This window comes from Rosa rugosa, chromosome 1 (genome assembly GCF_958449725.1).
Source record: "Rosa rugosa chromosome 1, drRosRugo1.1, whole genome shotgun sequence".
Taxonomy (NCBI): Eukaryota; Viridiplantae; Streptophyta; class Magnoliopsida; order Rosales; family Rosaceae; genus Rosa; species Rosa rugosa.
The window spans coordinates 54,590,903-54,606,177 of NC_084820.1; the positions used below are offsets into that span (position 1 = coordinate 54,590,903).

Here is a 15,275-nt window from a genome sequence, read left to right on the forward strand (position 1 = left end):
GTCTGCACAAATCCAAATACAATACACCCTCCTTAGAGTGTTTGGGTAAGTGGGGTTAATTAACCCTAAAATTGGGTAAATGATCATTTTCCCATAAATATTTGTTATTCTCTTTTGAATTTTTTAACTAGTATCCGGTTTTGGGCATTTGGCATATGTTTTTCCATTTGGGATTTAGTCTTGCAAGAATCAAATTTGCAATTTTTTTTTTCCATGCATATTTTAAGTATTTTCATTATTTTCAAACATTATAATACCTTTTACAATTTTTATTTATATAATTATATGTTATAAAAATAAAAATAAATTGAAAAAAAAAAAAAAACCGCCTAGTCCCCGCCTAAGCCCCGGGATTCCGCCCGACTAGCGCCTAGCGTTTTTTAGAACCTTGCTATTTATATATGCTAAAGTCCAGCGGTACATACATTTCTGGTATAACTATATGTAACTTCTCAAAAGATTGTTCTTTTGTGATCCACAGGGGCGGCCCTGAGGGTTGCCGCCTGAGGCAGCCGCCTCAGGCCACCGGCTCTCGGGGGCCTCCGTAGTTTCTGTAGATATGTTAAAGATAGTATAAATATTTTGTTTGCTTTTACAAACAATGGATGGCATGCATGTTGCTCCAGCAGAACTCTAATCAGTTTGCGTCCTCCCCACCAAGGTTCGAATCCCAGATTCTCATTCTTGTTTTCACTTCTTCTTTTTTTATTTAATCTCTTAAGTCAATTTTTCTTGGACCCCGTGGCCCAGCCCACTGTTTTTTTTTTCTTCTTCTTTTTCTATATAAACTTTCCTTTTCCTTTTTGCATATGACTATCTAATTTAATTCAGAAATTTATGTAGGGAATAAAAATTCATATACTTTTGTTTTGTTATTAATTTCATATTTACTTTTATTCAAAATACATGATTTTGTATTGTTATTTGAAGCAAAATATATATATATATATATATATATATATATATATATATATATATATATATATATATATATGGGAGGTCATATATATACGGGAGGCCACATTTTAATTCTTCGCCTCAAACCATTACAATCTCAGGACCGGCCCTGGTGGTCCATACTCAATATGGACGGTTTTACTATCAAAATAACTAACAGAGAGGAAATTGATTCTTTGAACGCATCAACATTTATTCAAACAAGCAAACTACCAGGCCAAACTTTCCTAACCTCAATACAAGTATACAACTAAGGAAAACAAACAAAACAAAACAAACAAGGGAGCACAAAAAATAACGACGCCTGAGAGATTCGAACTCTCGCGGGGAAACCCCATGTACTTAGCAGGCACACGCCTTAACCACTCGGCCAAAGCGTCTCACTTGTTGCTTGGTGGAAGACATTTTTAGTTAAATGCACAAAAATGGATAACCAACCAAACTTTTGATTCTCGATCAAACACCTTAATGTCCTTCACTAGCTAGGTCCATATCTATTGGTACTGTCAATTAATCAACATCGATCGCAGACCTTAAACTTTTGAATCTCGATGTGCTTTCAGTAATACAGCCAACATTTGATGCGAATTTTTCTATGGCAGAGGGGATTTTCTTCTTTACACTTTAGACTATAGCATTGAATCTTAATACACTTTAAGTAGTCGCGTCAATATCTACAACACGGCAATGCACAAAAACTCATCAATAAATAGGCATTGTACTTCTCGAGGAGATTATCGCCAATTCATTTTTTTGAGGCACTTGGAGGAGAATATTCAACATAATAGCTTCAAGAAACTGCGATTTTCCATCCGTAGCGTAGATTATCACTAGCCATATCTTGTGATCTACAGCTACCTTTGAAAGTCTTTTACAAGACAATTACTGTTTGTTAGTTCCTATCTATAAACGGCACCCTATTATGTACGTGGTAATACAGTACAACGAAGTCATATTTGTTTATATGAAAGAAAGAGATTTTGTGACACTCAAGCTCACGGCTATATTATTACGCGGAGATGAAACATTATACGATGTGAGGAGGTAAAACCAAAACCCCAAAAGTTATGGGAGAGAGTACATAAATATCAAGGCCATGAGTAATATAGAGTCATCCTCTGACCAAAAGAAAACACCACCACCCTTGTGGATAACACAAATTAATGAGCAACTACATTACAGTACGTCTCGAGGCTTACAGGATATTCCACATTCATTAAGGGAAACATCTCAAACCTTATTCTCCTCTACAATAAACCTCTCGTTGCCAAACAAAGCTCCTCTGAATTGACGAGATTGACCACGTACATGAAGGCAACTAAGGAAGCATAGAAACTTCACAAGCTTCTCAGTTTGCTACTTCACCCATCAATATTACGCATCATTGCCCCTCCACCGCGAACCATTAGGCCATCTTCGATGCTGCTTCATCAATAAGCATTTAGTTTGCAATAATGCAAAGGTGGAGGACTCCAAAATTTGTGAGTACGTACTGTAAGAGAAGAACTTGGCTCACCTCCATAACAGTCCTATACTCGTCACAAAGCTCAATGGCCCTATATAACAATGAATCAACAGAGGAAGACATAGACCGTACCCATGTCCGTTTGCTCGATAAGCAGCCAACGTACCATAGTCACAAAGGTACAATCATCCTCACCAGCCCTACCACTACAAAAAAAAATTGCAACAGCCACGGTGCCATGCCGTGGCAAAAGCATCTTTTGCCGTCGCAAAAGAGCATTGGCGACGGCTCTGCGACGGCAATGCTTCAGACGCAATTGGTGGCGTCGCCAATAGTATTTGCGACGGCAATTGCGTCGTGGCAAGATTATTAGCGACGGCAAACCATTTGCCGTCGTAAGAATTTTGCAACTGAAAAATGCCGTTGCAAATACCAATAGCGACACCACCAATCACTACTAAAGTTTTTTGCTGTCACCAAAAGAAATTTGCTACGGCAAAACTGCCGTCGTAAAAGTAGTATTTTTAAATTAAAAAAAAATTAGCATGCAAATATGCATGCCAATTTTTTTTTTTGTTGGATAAAAAGCTATACAAAAAGGAATGAAGCATTTACATGCCAATTTTTTTTTCTTTTTTATGGATAAAAGCTATACAAAAAGGAATGAAGCTAATATAAAAGAAAATGTTACATTTTAATTTTCCTCATGAATGCTACAAATGGAATGAAGCTTCTACCAAAGTTTACAAGATAATTAAATTTTATAAGTTAGTTATTTTCCACTACTTCAAGATAAACTTTGCAGAAATCTTCTTCGATCTATGTACTTCACGTACCAATTACTCTAGTTTTGTTGCGAGCCTCCTATAAAAGAAAGTCAGAAATCTTCAAGCATTCATTAAAGAAGAAAAAAAAAAGCTAGAAAATCAATGGGAGATGTACATGACACAGATATTGTTCATACCTGTAAATTCAATATTTCACTTGAACTCTTAAGATACTTTTTTAATTTTTGAGTCAGCATTCAGCAAGTGTGAGTAGTTCACTAGCTGCTTATTGTTGTTCCTTCAGAAATCAACTAAGGCCTTTGATAAAGTATTCCACTCACAGGAAATCACCTAAACTATTGATTGCTGCTAGGAGAGTGATGGCAAAGAAGCAATTGAACAGGACAGAGGCAGTAGATTGATCATATAAGATAAATAAAGGCAAATATACAAGACAGATTCATGAACGGCATACATACCTCTTATCAAGCACAATCCCTCCCTCCACTGCACAATAATCAAGTACAGTGGTATGACATTTTGGATGATGATTGGTGAACCTTTAAACTTTGAAAGTCTTTACTGTCACAGTTATTTTTGTTTATTTTAGCACAACATTTTTTTTTTCTTTTTATAAGTATTTGTTGTAAAGTGAATGTCTAGACTTCTCTTCAGTATTACTATAGATATCCAAATCTTCATGATTCTTACCATCAACTGATAAACACCTAACAGATCATTCTTGCAAGTTTCAGTCATATTTAATTTCATTAGAACCTAGAACTGTGAGAAATGCAGTGGATAGTGACATTAAATTGATACTTTTCAGTACAATGAGATTTTGAGGTAGAGGGAGGGTAGGAAAAGAAAAGGGAGAGACCTGTGGTGGTGCAGCCAAAGATGCTTTCTCTGTGAATATACCAAACACCCTTCATTTTCATCATGCAACCTTTGAAGAGAAAGCAAATCATCATTTCATATCTAAACAGAGCTGTAGGAGCATAATAATGGGACTGCTATGAATGAACTCCCCATGCTTCTTTTTCACAGCAGATTCTCGCTACAAGCCAATTTACACTAACTTGAGTACAAACTGAAATTAGTCATTGAAAAATAAGAACAGAATCACAAAAGAGTACCATCACATGGATTTGATTGCGCTCTTCTTCATTGAGTAAAAACTGCAATTTCATATGCAGAAACCCACCGCCTTTGAGGGGGAAGAAGTCATCCCAAAGACCCTTTTCAACTATGGACCTGGATCGGTAGATCAAAATCTAGAACTTCCCTTTGCAAATCCAAAACTCTCATGATGCTTTTGCTTTGTCAAATGGATTACAATTGCGGAAATACTCGCTGTAATAGACATCCATACGGTGATGTTTGGTTTGTGTATTTAAAACCATCCAGATACATGCCAAAAACATACAAAACAGGCAGGGAAAGAGCATACAGCCAGATAAAATTGATACATACAGCCGTTACCATAGAAGTTAAAAGAGAGACAATTATTTTGCTACACACACTTGCAACCTGATTAAAGAACTGCTTTGTTTAAATTTTCCTATCATGCAAGTATCAATTGAGAGTTATGGTTTATAATCTGTTTCCAACTCTTTGCATATCTAAGTTTGTTCTATATATACTGAAAATAAGAATACCACAAATTCTGAGCACTGAGTATGCATACATAATGTAATAAGAGGGAGAAACATGTTATTAAAAACCTCAAGGTTATAGATCGTCTGGTCAATGCTATTTGTTAATTCTTAATATCTAATTGGTAAAACAAGAACTTCAATAAACGATTGTTCTCCGTATCTCTTTAATAAAACATTTATAGCTCATCTGTATAGGAAAACCCCTAAACATCAAAACTGCCAAACAGAGTTGACTATTCCCCCAACCAAAGAATAGATTAACTATTCAGTTTCCTTTCATGCACATCCATAATGTTGTAAAACTTCAAGATCAGGTAAATGAAACCTACTTAAATGTTTCGAGTCCAAAATACCTACTACCAAATCTGCCATAAGTTTCATAGACATCTTATTGACTTGTTAGTCATGGGTAATCAAATACAATAACCTACCGAGAATTCATTCCATACTAACTTCCGGTTCATGTACTCAAAGCTAACTGCTCGGTTCATGATTGGGCTCCCATAGACCAGCCTAGCTCTTAAAGCTCTTTCAATAAGAGTCCTATACCTGCATCACAACATGTGAATGAAAGCTTATTTAGTTCTATAAAGCTCACAGAAATATTATTGTTCTTGGATCAACTTAAGAACTTTGCATGGAAAGATTCTCACATTATTTCAATACAAATGCAGCTTTAGAAACAGGTTGATCTATATACAATGAAAGTAAACAAATCGAGATGACTATCAAAAGGTTCATGCAAGAGTGAACTAACTTTTGATTTTCATTCAACATAAAATGCGAGGTCGTATGTGCAGTGAACTTTTCAATATATCCAGGAAGAAAACTACAAACCACCAACTCTAGATGCTGTGCACTTGTGCCTCTTAAAAAATTGGCTTAATTTAACATGGATAGTTCATGGGAGTTAACAGAACCATCTCTCAAGTAAAGGCTAAAGCATTTACCTTCCGGTATAAAGAAATAAAAGCAGGTTGCAAAATGAGGCAGCTTTATAAAGTCCTTAATTATATGCGTTGTATGAGAATCCACGCTCCTCGTGCCAGTGACCTCCGAAAAAACGCAGAGAACAATTGGTTATCCACTTCTATGTGTTCTTTGTTTATCTATTTTGCATAACTAATCAGATGAACTGTCTAGTATCCACGGTCAGCTTATAGCATATGCAAGAAATGCAAGACCTGATTGCCTTAATTAAGTTCACATACACAATTCTAATCCTTTCTCTATTTGAAAGACCTTTTATTAATGGATAATAATAACAATAGCAACGATCCTAACAAATGAAATTGGCTTGTTTATTTTTCATTCTCAAAGCAGTTCTTTCTCAAAGCTTACTTACCAAAACAAACTTTGGCCTTTGCAAAAATCAAAAGCATAAATTTTTTTTATTCTAACCTCCTCAAACTCCAATTCAAAACACAAACTGTAACATCAAAACCACCAAATCAGTCTCACAAAAGCTTCAAACTTTTCATGATTACTGAATTGGGTACCCACAGGGCCACAACTATTATCAGTAATTCAGTAGAAACTAAAACAAAACTAATTGATTTGTCTGAAATCCTTTCCAATTTCACAGAAGACAGAGACATACAGTTCTTTGCAGTAAAAGCCCTAACATTTCAAAACAAAAGAAAAATTGCAGAAAAAGCTTGAAGGAGGTAGCCAGGGCTTCGCCAATTTATCTCATGAAACAAAATCAATAAATGATAATCTTCACAATGTGAACAACTATCAAGATTAGATATCAAATCTCGTCGGAGACTAACCACTGAGTCGAAAAATATTCAGATCTCAAATTGACCACAAAGTGATGATGGTGGAGATTACATCCTGACACCAGCGGCGACAGTGACAGAGATCCTGGTGGCGGCGATGGCAGCTTCTCAAAAGTACTGGTGTCGATGGCGAGATTGAGAGAGAGAGAGAGAGAGAGGACTTGTGCTTGAAGTGGTTGGCCGGTTCGATGTCTATTTTTTTTCCTTGTCAAATATGATGTCTAGGGTTGGTGCTTAATGCAGAGTAAAAGAGGATATGGCGACGGAAACCACAGGCAGTCGCAATTACTACGACGGCCTTATATTGCTGAAGCAATTTTGGGCGACGGCACGTTTTACCAAAGCAAATACTAGACCATTGGTGACGGCATGTTTTGCCGAAGCAATTTTGGCCACTGCATGTTTTGCCGAAGCAAATATTGCACCATTGGCTTGGCGACGGCAAATCAGTGCCGACGCTATCCATGTGTAGCCATTGCAATTCTTTTTTGTAGTGTATACTCAGTGCTTAATTATTCGTATAGGCCAACCAATCACTAAAATGGAATTGGTAAAGAGAAAACGGATAAATGCTCCATTACGTAAATTAAGGTAAAAGAGAAGACCATGCCAAGAAAGTTCTTCAAACATCCTCTTCCAAAAGTGAATGGATGTAGAAAGTCTTTTATTCCTACTTAATAAGTGAATATGCAAATTAAACTGATGCAAATATGAAATATTCACACATTTGCTTTTGCAAAAACCTATCAAATTTAGTCAATAAATATTCTCAAATTCATTATAGTTCTTCATATATAATTGGACTAGTGATGCAAATGCATGCTTCGTATATAATGCATCAAGTATTGGTCCTGCAAATAAGAGTGGCTTAGCCTAATTGTCTGGCACTAACCATCGTAGCGCAAAAGTGATACTATCAACGCCTTCGATATGTATTGCTTGTATCGATAGATCTGCATCACGACCATTCATGTTTTGAATCTCAATAGACTTTAAATAGTGCCGCCAACATTTGATGCTGTTGTCTCTACAACATGGTGAATTCTCTTCCCAAGACATGAACTTCTTGCAGATGGCCTGAAATGTGAAAAACTCATGCATTGTATATATGTACAAATAAATACAAGCTTCGTGTACCATATATATATCTCAAATTGAAGGTTAACAAACTACCTTTAAAATCCATCCATTTTCTGTGATGGATAAGGCCATTGGATGACAACTCCACAGCAAGTTATCAAGTAAAGTTGAAAAGCAATAGCCGAGGTCTTCCCGTGTAAAATCATCTCTAGGTTTCAACTGTAACTGCATAATTTCTGGTACTGATGGTTCTTCTCTTAATAGTTTCAGACAAAATTTGATCTACATAATTAGAAAAGTAATTAATATATACAACTTTACGTCTGCAAAAACAATTACATCAACATCAAGTAAAGACGACTTACTTCTGAACCGTTTATAAAAACAGTCGAGCGTTCTTGTGCAGCGAATTCTCGAAATCTCTTTTGCAAAGTAATAAAGAAGTCAAGACCGTTAGGAAAATCGCTCTTATCTAGGCGAACATTCAGTTCTTCAAGCTTGGTAGAATCCAACAAAAACCGCCGGAGGTGGATTTTTTTGTTGCTGTATGTGCAAAAAGCAAGATTTGGAGTATGTAGATTCACCTCCTCTAAAGGATTACTCGTAATGTCAATTTCTTGAGCTGATGACTTGATATCAACAGCTTGGGTGATCCGAAAGAGGCTTCTAAGCTTAACACCTCAAGATGGAGAAACTTACGAGTAAGTTTTTCAACATATTGGTGGGTTATGGTACTACCGGGAGTCATAACGATCAACTCCTTTAGATTACTGCACCTGACTACTTCAAGGTCCACTGGCTGGGAGCATTGACAAGTCGGGTAACATTGACAATTTGAGTGATAAGTTTCAAGATGGAGAGTTTCGAGATTGGCTGCTTCAATCTTGTAACTATAAATGTCCCTATAGTATCTTGGTGTAAGGTAAACCTGCTTTAGCTTAGGAAAGTCACAGAGTTGAAGATAGTTTATGTTGTAACAGTATCTGAGATCTAAGATATCAAGGGAAGGACACATAGAAAACACATCCACTACTGATAATCTGGTTAAATCAACATGCAAACGCAGCTCTTTTAGGCAGTTAAACCTCTTTCGCTCCCCTGGAAAGAATAGTTTTACCAGAATGCAACGGAACCTCAACACAATTAATGAACCAAAATCAAAATCGAATATAGGAAAGCTGTAGTACTTTACTTGCTGACCATAGATGTGGAGATCTAGCTGATTCAGACAGTGTTTGCAAACAGTGGAGACCAATTGGTGGCCAACTTTATCCATCTGTAGACATGGGAATCATTACTTTCGTCGGAAAGGTATTCATGCAGGGTAAAGCAGTGAAATATGTTTTTCGGATGCAGTTCATGGAGTTTTCTCAAGGATTGATCAATACTAGAGACAGAATGCTCATCCCAACTACTTAATATAGGAGGACAAAAATAAGAGACCGGGAGTGAGTTCCATGTCCTCGACGTCATTTTCAGACGGACTGAATCTATCGGAGGCAACCACAGGAGGATTTCCAGCATAAGGGCTTCCGGCAACTGCGATATCCGATCCATGGCTTCGATATCTCGTGATCTAAAGCTAGCTTTTGACAGTTCAAAAGAGGCCAAGAGATCAAAGAGCAGTACTAGGGTTTATTGGCTCCGGAATCCCGATTCTCAACCAAAATGGGCATATAAGAAGGCCCAATTGGGCCTGCAAACAGACCGATATTGTTTTATATATATTTTTTATAATTATTCTACCGAAAAAAAAAAAAGGTTTCTTTTTCCTTTTTTCTCAAAGTGAGGATCGGCCTCCAGTTTACGTTGAGAAGCTCAACTTTCATTATTGCAAGAAGAATAAGCATACGGCAGGGGAACATGGTAGCGAGAATTCTAAAGCAATAGCTGATGGAATAAGTCTACACTGTACAATTCATGAGTCAATCAAATACACCATTTAAGAAAAGAAAAAAAAAACTAGTTCAAGTAACTAGAGGAGCCAACTTATTATTTAAGTGGATTTGGCCATTTCATGGATGCATGAACTCATGCATAAGATCTGATACCCCTTAACATAACCTTCTTCATCATCAATTTGGCAGAGACATACAGAAGAGAAGAGTAGTGCTTTGAAGCTAGCTAGTCCGTGTGGCACTAATTCGTATAATCGTATGTTAATTACTGCCTTAGCTGTCACTGCATTCGTGCGTTGTGTTCTACCACTACGAGTTGTGCCACTGAAGAAAGGTCTGCTCACCTAAGGAACAGTTTTTAAGGGACAAGTGAATCTGACGGCTAAAAATAAATACACAGTTTTAAATTGTTATAATTTCTGCTTTTATATTTAATACATGTGGTTGAGATGCATTTGTCCCTTACAGTCTCTTAAAACTGTCCCTTAGGTGAGCAAACCTGCCTTTTTAGAGTAGCAGATGGAATTCAGTTTTTCCATCTTTTATTTTTCTGCATTATACTTGGGAGGTACATTTTTGTCCCGTGTTTTTGTAATTTTAGCTTTTTCATTAATAAAATTTTACGATAAGGGAACAGGCGGTGGGTTCCCAGAGTGTGGTAGGCCCCTCTCCTTTGGGATCATTCTCTACATCGTCTGCCTCCGAGGAACTAATATCGCCTAATCCCTTATCAGTTTTTAAAAAAAAAAAAAGTTCAAACTAAAGGTATAAATTATAAAAACGAAGACTTTATTTGAAGTATGAAGAATCTATTTTCTTCGAAAATTGCATTTATCAAATAGGAGAAACAAATTGCATACACTCATTCACAAGTTTCTAAACACACCGATAGAGTAGAAAATCTAACTATAAAGAAATTACTAGTTGCATAAAAATGTATACAAGATTTTTTGTGGTTGATTTTGACACCCTAGGTTCATGACCATAATTTTACCTTAAGTCAGTATCAACTCCATTCTCATTAATTTGATTTAAGTTTACTTCCAAAACCGTGAATACTATAAGTCTTAGTTCAAATCATTGTGTGAATCCCTTAGATTTTTTTTTTTTATCAAATTAACAACTCAAATACAGCAACTAGTCTATTTTGAGTCGAACTCACGATCTCTCACTTACAAATAGGACACTTATGTCACTGAACCAAATGGTACTGGTGAATCCCTTAGAATTGCATTTGTTTTCTTTAATTGATTTGTGTTCATTGTTTTCTATGTTTTTAGTCAGAATTAATTTAGATTTTCAAATTGCAAATTGAATTAATTAATCTCTCCATGGAAACGATAACTATTTTTCTTCCATATTTAATACTACATCCACTTTGTATACTTTTACAAGTTTCATCAGTGACTCAACTCACACTCATATCTTATTACTCATAGTTGAAACATTATGGCTATGAATTTCTAAAATTTGCAAAAACACTTTTGATAGCGCTTAGTAAAATACGTAAAAGTGCATTTTGAGTTAAGTTATAGAAACATTTTTTTATGGCTTTTGAAGAAGCATTTGATACTTGTGAATGAAAAAATATTAAAGAATATCACTTCAAATGACAGCTATACATACAGAAAAGAATTTCTTATCAATACTCCATAATATAGTTTAGGGGCTGTGACCACTTACCCAAATTTGGCCCAACATTTCCCCAAACACTCCACCTACTTTTGTTTGTGCCAACTTACCCAAACAACCAGTGACACGACGCATATAGGCTCCGAAAAAATCACGATTTACAAACCTGCCACTAACCACTAAATACACGACTCAAATCGTGCCTGTTTTTTTTTTCTCTCTCTCTCTCTCCCTCCCAAGTCAAATCGGTTTGAAACTCCAAAGTACCTCCATATACGACTCACTCTCTCTCTCCCCCTCTCGATCGCTCACTCTCTCTCTCTCTCTCTCTAATCCCGGAGACCGTCGAGCAAGTTTCTCGGTCCGGCAACGCTTCACGTTCCTCCGGCTTTGGAAATATCGAAAGAGGTAAAAATTCGATTTCAGACTAATTTTTCTAGTTTTTCATGTTTTCTGCCGAATCTATTACATACATGTTGCATTTCAACTTGTTGATGGCTTCAATTTGGTTCATATCTATGAAATCAGTGATATTGACTTGGCATGTACGAAAATCTGTGAGAACTAGGGATTCTGATTTGCATGTGTGGAATATTGTTCGGGAAGTTGTTCATTGATTATAAACACTCCATTGAGTGGTAATGCAGACTGATTGAAAGCCTATTTTGAAGTCCTAACCATAAAAACATAACTCTATTGCCACCCAGTAGACTTTGTATTGGGGGTCAATGATCACTGTTCTGTTTATTACAGTACTATAATCTGCTATTTGAATGTAAAAGGAGATATATCTTGCTGGTCTAGTGGGGGGCAATAGGGGGATTATTGCCAACCACTAATGACTAAACTGTGGTTCATTTATCCCATGTAATTAGGTATTCAGAATGTGTTCTTTTGTTTTTTCGTTTATTAAATAGCAGTAGACTGTGAGTGATTGAAATGGTGTGCCTATTGCTGGTCTAGTGGGGGGGGGGGGGGGGGGGGGGCAATAGACACATTATTGACTCCCAAAAATGTGTGGATTTGAGAAGTTATCTATTGTTTTGCTTGTAAAAATGTGCAACACTCTGTGAACCATCGAAATTGCTGTTTTCTTTGGGGTCTATTGGGGGGCAGTAGACACATTATTGCGCCTCAATATTGTATTTATTTAGGGCCAGAAATCTTATAATGTTGGTTTTTTTTTGGTGCGCAGAATGTCTAGACCTAAATTCACCTTGTTCAGTGATTATGAAGAATCTGTCCGCAGTTCGGAGAGTTCCAATGCGGGAACTGAGAGTACATTTAACCAGCCACTTCAGCCGAAACTAAACCAAATTAGAAAGAGGAAGAGACAAGAGGCAGAAGAGATCACCGATGAAGCATCTGCAGAAGAAGGGGTTAATCAAGGTTCCGAGCAATCACTCGAAAACGAATCAGAATCACAAGGTGAACAGACAACGAAAAGGTTTATCATAAAAACAAGACAACAGACAAAAAGGAAAACAGTTGAAGAAGAAGCCAATTCAGTCGAAGCAGAAACAAGGAAGAGGAGAATGTTCAAAAGCCGAAGAGTAAAGGAAAGAAGGCAGTAAAAGGGACAAAGAAGAAGGAAGAACCGAAGAAGGAGGTCCAAAAAGCTAAGATTGAATGGAGGCAGCAGAAGTGCACACTCAGTTCCTTCTGGAGAGTGGCAGACCCACACAAGGAGAGAATACCAGAAGGAACAAAGGAAATTTTGAGGGGTACAGATTTTGGTGAGATGATCGAACCATTATGGGAAGACAAGATAACCGAGAACCAGCTCATTAAGCATGAAGCAGACTCAGACATCACGGCTTTGTTTCACCTTCCTGCCGAAGGAGAAGTGTTCAATGTGAACAAGAGGGTGGTCAGGGAAGAAATGGAAGACTCCCCAATTTTTGGCAGCCCTTTAAAGAAGCAGGTTGTACTTAGATCTGATGTGGAAACAAAGCTCATAACTGAGTTGAAGAAGCCGGCAAAACTGAAGGACGCACGGAAGTTAGCCGTGTTGATGATCATGTACCTGTTCAACACGTTCTTCTTCACCAGAACCGGGGCTCAGATTACATGGGATATGGTCGCTGTTTGCGAACGAATTTGGACCATCAACAAGTACAATTGGCCAAGGTTGATTCTGAACTTCTTGATGGAAGGGCTGCAAAAATATAGGAGAAACAGTCCTGCAACAATGAATGGATGCCTGCTTCTGATTTATTACTGGTTCCTTGAGAAGACAAAGGTGAAGAACTGGATCACGGGCAAGCAGACTGAAACTCCAAGGTTTCTTCGATGGTCAATAAAAGAAATTTTCAACTTGGAGCAGGTTTTCAAAAATGAGAACCTGGCTGTGGTAAGCAAAACGAGCAAACTGTATTTTCATGCACTTTACGTAGCTTATTACGTAGAAGTGACTTATAAATGTAACAGGATCTAATCAAAGCTGGACCGTGGACTGCTGATATAGGACTGGGCGACATTGAGCTGGATGATGAGGTGAAGGGCACCCCAAGCTTCAACTCTTGGGTGAGTATAACAAACTGGTCTTGTCTGCTGCGTCTACTGGGGGCCAATAATTTGATTATTGCCCCCCAGTAATGTCTTTACCTGGTGAAGTTATTACATAAATTAGTGCTTTGAAGAGTATTCTACCTGTTTGTGTGCTTATTAAAGAACATTGGCCTGGAAAACATTCAAACTGCTGCTTTTAATGTACTCTACTGGGGGCAATAATTCGTTTACTACCCCCCAATAATGACATTATTAGACCCCAATAACCTAAATGGTTTTGTGCCACTATTTGCAGGTTCCCCAGGCAAGCCAAGCTGAAGAGGAACAAAACAAAAGGCTTACGGGGAATATCAAAGAACTCATCAGTGAGATGGGGGCAGCAATTGGTGAGACGAAACCCCCCAAAGAGATGGAGGAAAAGCTAGAAAGGCTTGCGAAAGCAAACGAGGACCTCAATGCCCAGAACATGGATTTATGGGCAAAGCTAAAGATGGCCGACGAGAAGATTAAAGGTCTTGAAGTTGAAAGAGAGCGAAGAACAACCTCATCAGGGCTCTATACATTAGGCTCGGAAAGGAGAAGGGAGAGTTGCCTCCACAACAAACACAGCTTCAGGTAGTTCCATTTACACCCAGAGTGGCACAAGAAGAAGTTGAGGAAGAAACTCCAAACTTTGGAGCAAGTCTGGGAGAGGAAACAAGTTATGCAGCCACTGTGGGACATGAGACGGAGAGGGTGATAACAGCATGTCCTCTGGCTATGGAACTACATGAACAACGAGAAGGTGGGGAACAAGAGGAGGAAGCCCATCTTGATATGATCGTGAACATGGTTGCTGAAATTGAAGAGAATGCGGACATTGGAAAGAAAAAGGAGGAAAAAGGTGCCCCAGGCAAGCAAAAAGAGAAGAAAAACATGGAGATCATGTCTATAGAGAAAAATGTCAAGACATACAAGCGGGGTGCGAAGAAAGCCAAAGAAGATGATTGGGAGTACGACACACCCGAAGAAGCAAAGATGAGGAAGAGAGCCCCACCTAAGAGAGCTAGGATCGTGCCGCCGACCAGAAAAATGGAGAACAAGATCAAGATCAATGGTGTCAACTGCGATAAACCTACTTGGAGGACACTGGACCCAACAATCGGAAAGCACTTTCAAGAATTCTTCAATGCTACTGCAAAAGACACATAAGTACACAACCTGTTTTCATTTAGTTTATGTATTTCATATGGTTTACAAACCAATAAGAATTGATTGTTTCTGTTTGTACAGTACCGACTACTGGATCAGTAGCGACCTTTTACGCCGGAAAACCAAGCATGACCTCAGAGTGATCATCCAAGAGGGTGATGTAGAAACTGATGTAAGTCTGGTCGATTCAACACGTCTACTGGGGGCCAATAATATGATTATTGCCCCTCATTAAAATGGCAATTCTGATGGTGAGTAATATGTCACAATTGCAGGTGGTCAGCGTTTATATTGACTTGTTGAAGTCTGACGCCGGAAAGCTAAAAGCT

The 15,275-nt window shown here is 37.8% G+C and overlaps 1 long non-coding RNA gene and 1 other non-coding gene across 6 annotated transcripts; both read right to left on the minus strand.

The window, feature by feature from the left end:
- Positions 1 to 1,255: 1,255 nt before the first annotated feature.
- Positions 1,256 to 1,337, minus strand: TRNAS-GCU (transfer RNA serine (anticodon GCU)). Its single transcript has one exon. It is a non-coding gene; the product is annotated as a tRNA-Ser (tRNA).
- Positions 1,338 to 1,961: 624 nt separating this feature from the next.
- LOC133725497 (uncharacterized) lies at positions 1,962 to 7,095 on the minus strand. 5 transcript variants are annotated; one of them, XR_009854481.1, is made up of 6 exons: positions 6,626 to 7,095; positions 5,801 to 5,903; positions 5,282 to 5,399; positions 4,329 to 4,545; positions 3,387 to 4,249; positions 1,962 to 3,286 (listed from the first exon to the last, which is right to left on the minus strand). It is a non-coding gene; the product is annotated as an uncharacterized LOC133725497 (long non-coding RNA). The 5 variants fall into 5 exon arrangements; XR_009854482.1 differs by having other exon boundaries at positions 3,387 to 3,696; positions 4,070 to 4,249; positions 5,801 to 7,095; XR_009854480.1 differs by having other exon boundaries at positions 1,962 to 2,379; positions 2,474 to 3,286; positions 5,801 to 7,095.
- Positions 7,096 to 15,275: the final 8,180 nt, after the last annotated feature.